Source organism: Calypte anna, chromosome W (assembly GCF_003957555.1).
Source record: "Calypte anna isolate BGI_N300 chromosome W, bCalAnn1_v1.p, whole genome shotgun sequence".
Taxonomy (NCBI): Eukaryota; Metazoa; Chordata; class Aves; order Apodiformes; family Trochilidae; genus Calypte; species Calypte anna.
The window spans coordinates 22,172,664-22,181,449 of NC_044276.1; positions in this window are offsets into that span (position 1 = coordinate 22,172,664).

Genomic DNA, 8,786 nt, shown 5'->3' on the forward strand with positions numbered 1-8,786 from the left:
CTTCAGAGTCATACATCCTAGATAAGAAAATTTAATTTAAAGCTTAGCTTGGAACACCCTACGGCATCATCTTCTGTCTCAGTTTCTTTTGTAAAAGGAAGCAGTTACACAGTACATGATCCAGAGTTCAGTATTTTCTTTGGTCTCTGAGCACTCTTGAAAAACAGTACAACCCTCAAAACCAAACCTCTGTACTCCTACCACACGTAGCTGCCTACCGTTTGGATGAGGAGGAGTTGTTTTGGTGTATTACACCATGAGGTCTGGAACTACAAATGAGTTATAACTTTAAACTAAAAAGCCTTGCTTACAGATGCTCTTCAGCAGTAGCTGAGGACAGGATTTCAAAATGTTTACCTTAACTGCATAACAGGAGCAAATCTCTGTTCCCCAATGACTCTGCTCCTATGGATGAACTTGGGAAGCTTTCTGCTGAACTCAGACCTCTGTTCAGAGCCAGACTGGTGCCAGGATGTCCCAAGTGAGTTGAATGGTGAAATGGACTGACAGCCAGACCTCCACTGATGGGAAGTGTGTTCTTCCACTTTCCATGAAGCTTTCTGTTGGCGTTTCCTGTTTGTTTTTTTTCATCAATTCTGAAACATTCAGACACAGACAAAGAATTATCTCTGGCAGGAACAGTAGAGGGGATAAGGAGTGACCAAACCCAGAACAGCATTTTCCCTGCGGGGTTTTTGAGAGCCTGTATCTTAGCATTCAACCCACCTGCAAGGAGCAGAGAGTTACCAACACTTGGGACTGCTCAGCACTAAAGCTTCAAAGCAATCTGTGAATGGAGTTTGCTCTGGAATTTTGGGACAACTTCATCTACCTTGGATTTAGCCTCTCCCATTGTTTTTTCCAAGCCCAGGTTGGCTTCCTCCAGGTTCCTGCAGTGCCTCGTAGCAACTTCCAGTGGAGCTTCTGCCCCAGACAGCTTCTTAAGAGCTTCAGCAAGCTCCTGCTGCAGCTCTCTGGCATTGCCCTGATGAAATGGTTACATGAGCATGAAAAAAGTTATAAGAACATGAATTCTTTCCTTAATTTAACTTATTTGATTATACAGTTAGATCTGTCTTGAACTCAGTAGGTAGGAAAATTTTGCCTGCCACCAGCAGTCAGGAGCTGAGCACCTCCAAATTATCAGCAGCTGCACATGAGGATTTGTTTTCTAATACATAAGAAAAGATTCAAATATTATACTTCTTGAACAATACACCAGCATACACTGAATCATGTATTTTTTAACAAAACTCAAGGAAAACTCTTGTGATGCAAGAGACACAGTTTGACTGCAGATATTGCTCTGGTGACTAAAGGCAGGACTTTGTATGAGATGGTTCTTGGGTCTTTTTCTCTATTAAACAAACAGAATTAAATGAATACATCTATCTGAAAGCTCTTTTGAAAAACACTTGAAGTTTATGTTGAAAGACATCCCTGTCTGTTTTCTTACCAAGTTCATTTCAGAGTAACAACTGCCTCCCTGCTGACACATTTGCTTTCACAAATCTGGACAGGCCTTCCATTCATCCAGCCACCCACCCAACTACCATCTCCCAAAGGAACCTGGTATTTTGGCACTAGGAATACAAAGCTTTTCCCAGGGGAAAACCATTGACAGCACTGCTGGAGTTCTTCCCCCTCTTCCCTCTTCAAGAAACTGAAAAATGAAGAATAAGGTGGTTATCTGACACATGCAGGGATTCACCTCACTCAAGCACTCCAGGGTCTAGAGGAAGAAAGAAATGGAATTTTAAAGCACTGTGCACATCACTCAGGAAGACAAACAGCACACCAGTGCCTAATTACTCAACAGGACTAGTTCCTGTTTTCCAGAAAGCAAAGATTAACAAAATGGGTATGGCAACTTTTAAACCTTTGCTCTGCCTGGGACTGGTGGAATTTGCAGAACAACAGTTTCACTGAGATTCAAACCAGTCTTCTGACCAGTTAATTAGCCTAAACACAGCCAAAGAAGAACAAATTTAAATATTCCTTCACATCACCAACTATACAACAGAAAGCTTAGGTCAGTGGCTGCAATTGATTGTTTGAGGAACAGGCAGGTCCCTCGGAATGTTAACAGCATTCTGTTAGAAATTAACAGCAGAACACTGCTAAGAGCCTTCATCACTGCAAACAGTATACACTTTACCTCTCTTTTTACTTCGTCAGCCTCATAGTTAGAGATTTGTTCTCTTAAACCAGCACACTTGGCCTTTAATTCCTTGTTCATCTCTTCCAGCATATAAACTTGCTTCTCAGCAGCAGCTCTGAGTTTGTGGAAAATGTCATTAAACCATCCCTGTGCAACAGTCACTGCCCTTCCTTGGATGAGCTGCTGCTCCTGCAGGTTTTCCAGCAGCTGATGGAATAAATGCCTGGGCCAATGGAGCTGGGCCAATGCCTCCTGCACAGACAGAGTCATAGCATAGAACAACAGAATCAGTAAGGCTGGAAAAAACCTCTGGATCCTCCAGCCCAACTGGGAAACCAACACCACCATGCCCACTAAACCATGTCCCAAAAGTGGGAATAATGTGCTCCACTCTCCCCTGAGGTGTTACACAGGGACTCCAGACCCCTCTGCCCAGCCCTGCCCCAGATGCCCAACATCAACAGGATGCCTGCCCTATTCCCCTCATGAATGCCCTCAGAAAAAAGCCTTTTCAAACACTTCCTGACATGGCCCAAGACACACATGTTTTGCAGAGGCAGGGAAAGCTTCAAAGGGCACCAAATTTCAAGGCTTCTTGCATGAGCTTTCTCTTACAAAGAGGAAGACCAGGCATGTTTAATCACACACATCTGTCTGTTACAGACAAATCTCCCTCTTCCCTTCAATATGCATTTCGCATGGGGAAAAAAAAAGCATTTGACTGCATTGTTTGCCTGCACAGCACAGCAGGAAAAACACTGGTCAAAACTGAAGGAAACCAGCTGGAAACAAAGCAGCAGTACAGTAAATACCGAGCATCATGGAAAGGATTTTTCCCCATCCTAAGAAGACTGTACCCAACTTCAGACACTAACACAACCTTCCTCTGCAGGACTCTGCCATCACCATTAGTCACTTTCTGGTTACTCTTCTTTACTTTACTGTATAATGCAATTTACTCTATAATGCCACTTGCCAGTCCAGACTCTAATTCAAAATATTTGGCTTCACATACCTGCACCCCAGAGTTCTCACTGGCTTCCTTTAGGCCTCCTTTTTTCACGATGGCATGACATTTGGAAAGCAGATCCTGGGTGTTCACCAACAAGGAAAACCAGAGCATTCTTCCAAGGATTTTTCCAGCAATGGAGAGCAGAGTTACACCTCAGTAGTGTGAGCAGTTTGACTTTTCTCCTTTCTTCTTGTACAGGGTGATGATGACTGCACCACAGAGATCTGGTGGTAGCACCCCTTCTTCCCAACAACTCACAAGGAGCTCGTGAAATTGACCATGGAGTTCTCTGCCTCCATGCTTCCAGACTTCAGGGGGGATTCCATCAACTTCAGCTGCCTTGCCAGTTTTCAGCTGCTGTATGAGTCTCCCAAAGTAGGGGCTGTGTCCAATTGGGTTTTCACCAGCTGGTGTGTAATGTGCTGAATTGCTGAGCCTTGGACTACATGGCTGGCACTGAAGAGAGTCTGAAAATGTTCAGACCATGGGGTCAGGATGGAGGTTTTATCTGTGAGAAGCATTTGGCCATCTGAACTGAGCAGGGGGCTTTGGACGTGGTGTGTGGGTCCATACCCTGCTTTCAGGGCTTCATAGAGCCCTCTCTGATCACCCATAACTGCGCACAGTTCAGTCTTTTCTGCCAGGCTGATCCACCACTTGTTGTGGATGTCTCCAAAGTTTCTGTGGAGCTCACTGCATTCAGAGGAAAGGCTGCTTTTCTGACATGGCAAGATGGCTGAGCAAGGTGTGCTTGGTGAGCGGTTCTCTGCTTTGTCAACAAACCTTGGATCTCTTGGGTGTTTTCAAAGCAATCTTTGTTTTTCTTTGAGGAGAACCCTGGGCATTCTTCAGAGGACTGCAGGATGCTCTTGTTAATGTGCTGCCAAAGCGCTTCAGTAGAGGGATCTATGGGATGATCTAAAAGCCCAGCTTGAAGCTTCACCTGGAAGCTGTTTCTCACTACCTTTTGGAAGATGGTTCATTTTGAGCCTCCTCCCTGGGATGCCACCCCTCTAGGTTTGGGCTTCAAGCAGAGGGTAAGTTTGCATGGCACAAGGCAGTGGTCTGTAGGACATTCTGCACCAGGCATCGCTCGGCTAGGACGGACATCGCCAACATTATTCTGGCGCACTAAGACACAGTCAGTGAGGTGCCAGTGCTTGGATCCAGGATGCTTCCAGGTTGTCTTCAGGCTGTCTTTCTGCTGGAAGAGAGTGCTGGTGATGGTGAGCTGCTTCTCAGCACAAAACTCCAGCAGGAGACGTCCGTTGTCATTACAGTTTCCAACACCATGCTTGCCCAGGACTCCTTTCCAGGCTTCATAGTTCTTTCCTACTCCGGTGTTGAAGTCACCAAGGATTATGATCTGAGCATCTGCAGGAACCTTTTGGGTGAGGCAGTGCAGGTGGGTGTAGAATTTGACTTTTTCTGCATGGTCAGCTTGGAGGATTGGGGCACACATACTGAGAAGAACAACATGGTGCTTGTTGTGGAGTGGGAGGCGTAAGGAAATGATGAGATGCCAATGAGCGGTCAGCAAAGTTTCAAGTTTGGAGGCCTGGAATAGCCACAAATAAAAGCATAATCCTCAGCTGTCAGCCCAGCAGCGTCTTCATGGGAAACATCAGCACTGTAATGAAGGAGAACTTTGATTAAATGAAGATTCCCACCACCAGCAGCAATTATGAGTAGGGTTCTGAAAGATTCAAAACATCCTATGAAATGGATCATTTGACACAGACACTGTCATTAGTTTCATTCCTGCTTGCTCTCAGAAAAATTCTTTTCCCCATTACTTTACAGTGAACAAAAGAAAAAGCAGGTTCCATTAAAAGCAACAATAACATGGGAGAGGGAGTCAAAACAACTGCGTGGTCAGACAAAGATGCCACATATACAACACCTCAGTGCACATGAGGCTGCTGTGCAGGAGCTGGTTTCTCAAACTGAGGCACTGCTGCCTCACATCTCCTGCCAGACAATGCCTCCTGGACAGCCCCAATGCAGAAAGCAGCCTCTGAGGTACCACAGCAGCCAAACTCAGACTGCTTTCACAAGACATAAAGAAACAGCTCCTTCCCAGTGCCCCCCTGCTTTTGGTCAGAGCACATTCCCAAGATCCTCAGCAATCCAACAGAAAGAATACTCAAAGGACCCATGTGGATAAACCCCTTACCTTTGATGATGGTCTCGAGCATGCATGTCAGCTCCTGTTGTTAGGAGAAACTCAACTGTCTCTTCCTGACCTTCAGAGACAGCAAGAGCTAGTGGGGTAAAGCCCTCCTGAAAGGACAGACAAATACACCAAGTTAATCATCAAAGTCAAAAATAGTCTTCAACAGAAATAGTGCTGCTGTTTTCTGAAACAACTTCCTGAAAAAATAAAAAATTACCTTATTTTTGGCATGAAGATTGGCATTATGCCTTAGTAACCAATTTGATTTTTTGATTTTTAAGTTGTAAGCATGGTCAGAAACTGGAACACATTTCCCAGAAAAGACTTTGGATTTCCCATCCTTGGGGATGTCCAAAACCCAGCTGGACACAGCCCTGACCAACCTCCTATGGATGACTCTGAGCAGGGCTGGGCTACGTGATCTTCAGAGGCCCCTTCCACCCGCACCCATTCTCTGGTTCCCTGAGTTTTGTGCAGGGTTCCCAGGGGAATAACTTTTTCTTTTAGGTCAATGAGCAGGCTCACCAGGCAACATCCCCACAATCAAAAGAAGAACTGAGACAATGTACACTGTACTGCACAGGCCACAGACAGCAAGAGCCTCAGGAAGGGAAGCACTCTGCCAACCCTCACAAGAGGAGCAGTAACTCCAAGGGCCAAAGAAATGGGGCCATAAACCAGCAACCTGGAGAGAAAGGCCTTCGCTCAAGGACTGAAGGGAGAGCTATGACCAACTTCACCAGCTTCTCCAGAAGAACCCCTCAGTGGTACTTTGTGGGAACAGTCTGGGCCTTCACAGATAGAAGAGGGGAGCCTGGAGCTGAAAGAACAACAGAAAAGGCCCCCCAAAGCCCTGAACCTCTGATCATTTTCAAACAAGTACAAGCAACAGCAAAATCCTGGGGAGAAGAGAGCCCTAACATGTCAAATAAGGCACAGGTAGAAGAAAAAAAGCAGGAAAACTACTGCCTAGACCAAAAGATGATCCCAAAACAGGACCAGTCCTAAGCAAAGCAGTAGGAGTTGAGGTGGTAGAAGAAACCACTTTCCCTCCTCTCTGGAGCCTTCACAAGCCAAGAAGGTCCACAGGACACTCGACAGATCCTTCATTGCCACAGAAGCCACAGCATGACAAATACATAAGGGATAAAAGTACTCTGCAGCAGTCATTCTTTCACTTGGACCAAACAGCAACTGCAACATTTTTACAGCATTAGGAAAATGGGTTTGCATCACTAAGTTTGAATCAAAGCCCAACAGCATCAAGAGACAAAACATTTCCAGTATAAAATTCATCCCAACATTAAACAGTACTTGGCTACAAACCTTATATTTTATCTGGCTGAAAGAAAAGAGAAAATTGATTAAAGAGCTGAAGAAGAAAGAAAAATGGCCTTTAGTTCAAAAATCTTCTTCAGGGAGAAATAAGAACATGGCCTACATGTAAATGAAGCAAGTTAAAACATCAACAGTGCCAAGACTCTTGCAACACAAGAGTGCAGATGGAAAACAAAATCAGAAAAGAAGCAGAAACAGACCATATTGTTTGGAACTACAAATAAATTGTAACAGCCCTGCTCATGGGTTCTCTTCAGCACTAGTAGAAAACAGGATTTCAAAATGCTGACCCGTGCCTCATAGGCTGCAACCCTGTTTCTTGACAGCATGATCAGTGTTATGTTGGAACACTCCAGAAAAATTAAGACAGTTCCAATGAAGGTAAAGGGTCTTATTATAAATAGTCTCTTATTACCATTTCAAAAAGCATGTACCTACCTTTGCAGTTCATTTTGTAGGCATCTTGTCTTTTTCACTTCCTCCAGATACAGCTGTTCATATTCTTGTATTTGAACGATGTTCTCTCTCAGCGTGCACTTCTTACTTTCCAATTCCTGTTCAAGGTCTCCAATTCTGAAGAGCAGCAGCTTTCTCTCTGCATCGTGGTCATGGGCTCTGCTCTGTTCCAGTCTGTCCTGGGAAGCTGCCTGCTCCTGAAGCAGGTAACACACTTTTACCCACCACAAAGAAAAAGGGAACTCTCCCACCCCTCAGCTGAACCTGCCCAGTGTCAAGGGCAGATTTACTTCCCGAGGCACCTTTCCCTCAGACCCGGCCCAAGCCCCAGACCCAGCCCCGGCCCCCTCTGTGAATTGGTTCAGCCCCTTCCCCCCACCCCTGCAGGTGGTTCGGCCCCGCCCCCCGTTTCCCCTGGCGACTGCCGTTAGCGGCGACTGCCGTTGGGGCTCCTGTGCTGAGCTGGGCTGGGCTGCGTCTCTCTGGTTTGCTCCTTTCTCCTGCCTCGTCCCTCCCTTTCTCCTTGAGTTCACCTCTTCCCAGCCTGTCCCCTTCCTTGCCCTGTCCCTGCCTTTTCCCTTCCATTCTCCTGTGCCCCACAGCACTCCGTAACGAGGCTGAGAAGCTCACAACACTAACGAGGCTGATCTGCTCCCTGAGGCACATGTGCCTCCTCACTCCCCTTAACCCCCAAGGCAGAACCCAGGAGCTACCACAGGCAAGAATTCTTTCTGTTCAGAAAGAATCCCTCCCTCTCAGCACTGTTATTCATCAAAGCTGCTAATGAAGAAACACTGTCTTTGTAGGACAGGGCACAGAGAAAAGGGTTCCTACAAGAAGGAATCTCCCACCCTGCCACTTTGCTCTAGGGAAAGAAGAACACAGAGAACACTTTCAGAAGCCCCTCTCCTGGCTCATGGCCAGGATTACAGAATCACACAATTCTCACATTTGGAAAAGACCTCTAAGATCACCAAGTCCAAACATTTACCCAGAAAAAAATTTAAAGGTTCAAAGGCCCCACAGCAATCAGGTTACAGGCTGAGGAGCTCACTACAAGAGCAGTTTATGAGCAGTTTACCAGGGATGAGCCTTGCAGAAGGGCTTCAATTCTCCTACTTTGCAGCTGGACTGTGCCTTCCAGTCTGGCATTTTCAGCTTCAAGGCTTAAACAGAAATATAGGTCTTATTACAGAAATCTACCAGAGCACCAATTCTTAAAGAACAACAGGGAAAGGACAAACAAAAGCATCTGCAAAACCCCCTGTTAACTTCCTGTGATGCAACAAAGCTGTCTTGTGGTTTTCACACAACCCTAGACAGCAACAGACACCTTGGTTCACTGTGCTATTCTCTTACCACTGCACATGCTCCTCCAGGTGTTTCATTGCAGTAATCCTCCCAGAAGATGCCAACAGGAGGTCTTCCAGTCTCTGGAAAGAATCTCTTACTTCCCTTTCCTTATTCTCCAGAGCAGTCTTTGGGTCACAAATACAATGCTCACACTGAAGATGTTGTTCTTCCAACTCCTGCAGCTGTGAAAGCACAGGAAGATTCCACAGCAGTCAGCTGAGCTTTTATGGAGAGGAGTGCACTGCTGCTGAAGAGCTCAGGGACTGCCTCTGAATGATGATGATCTCTGA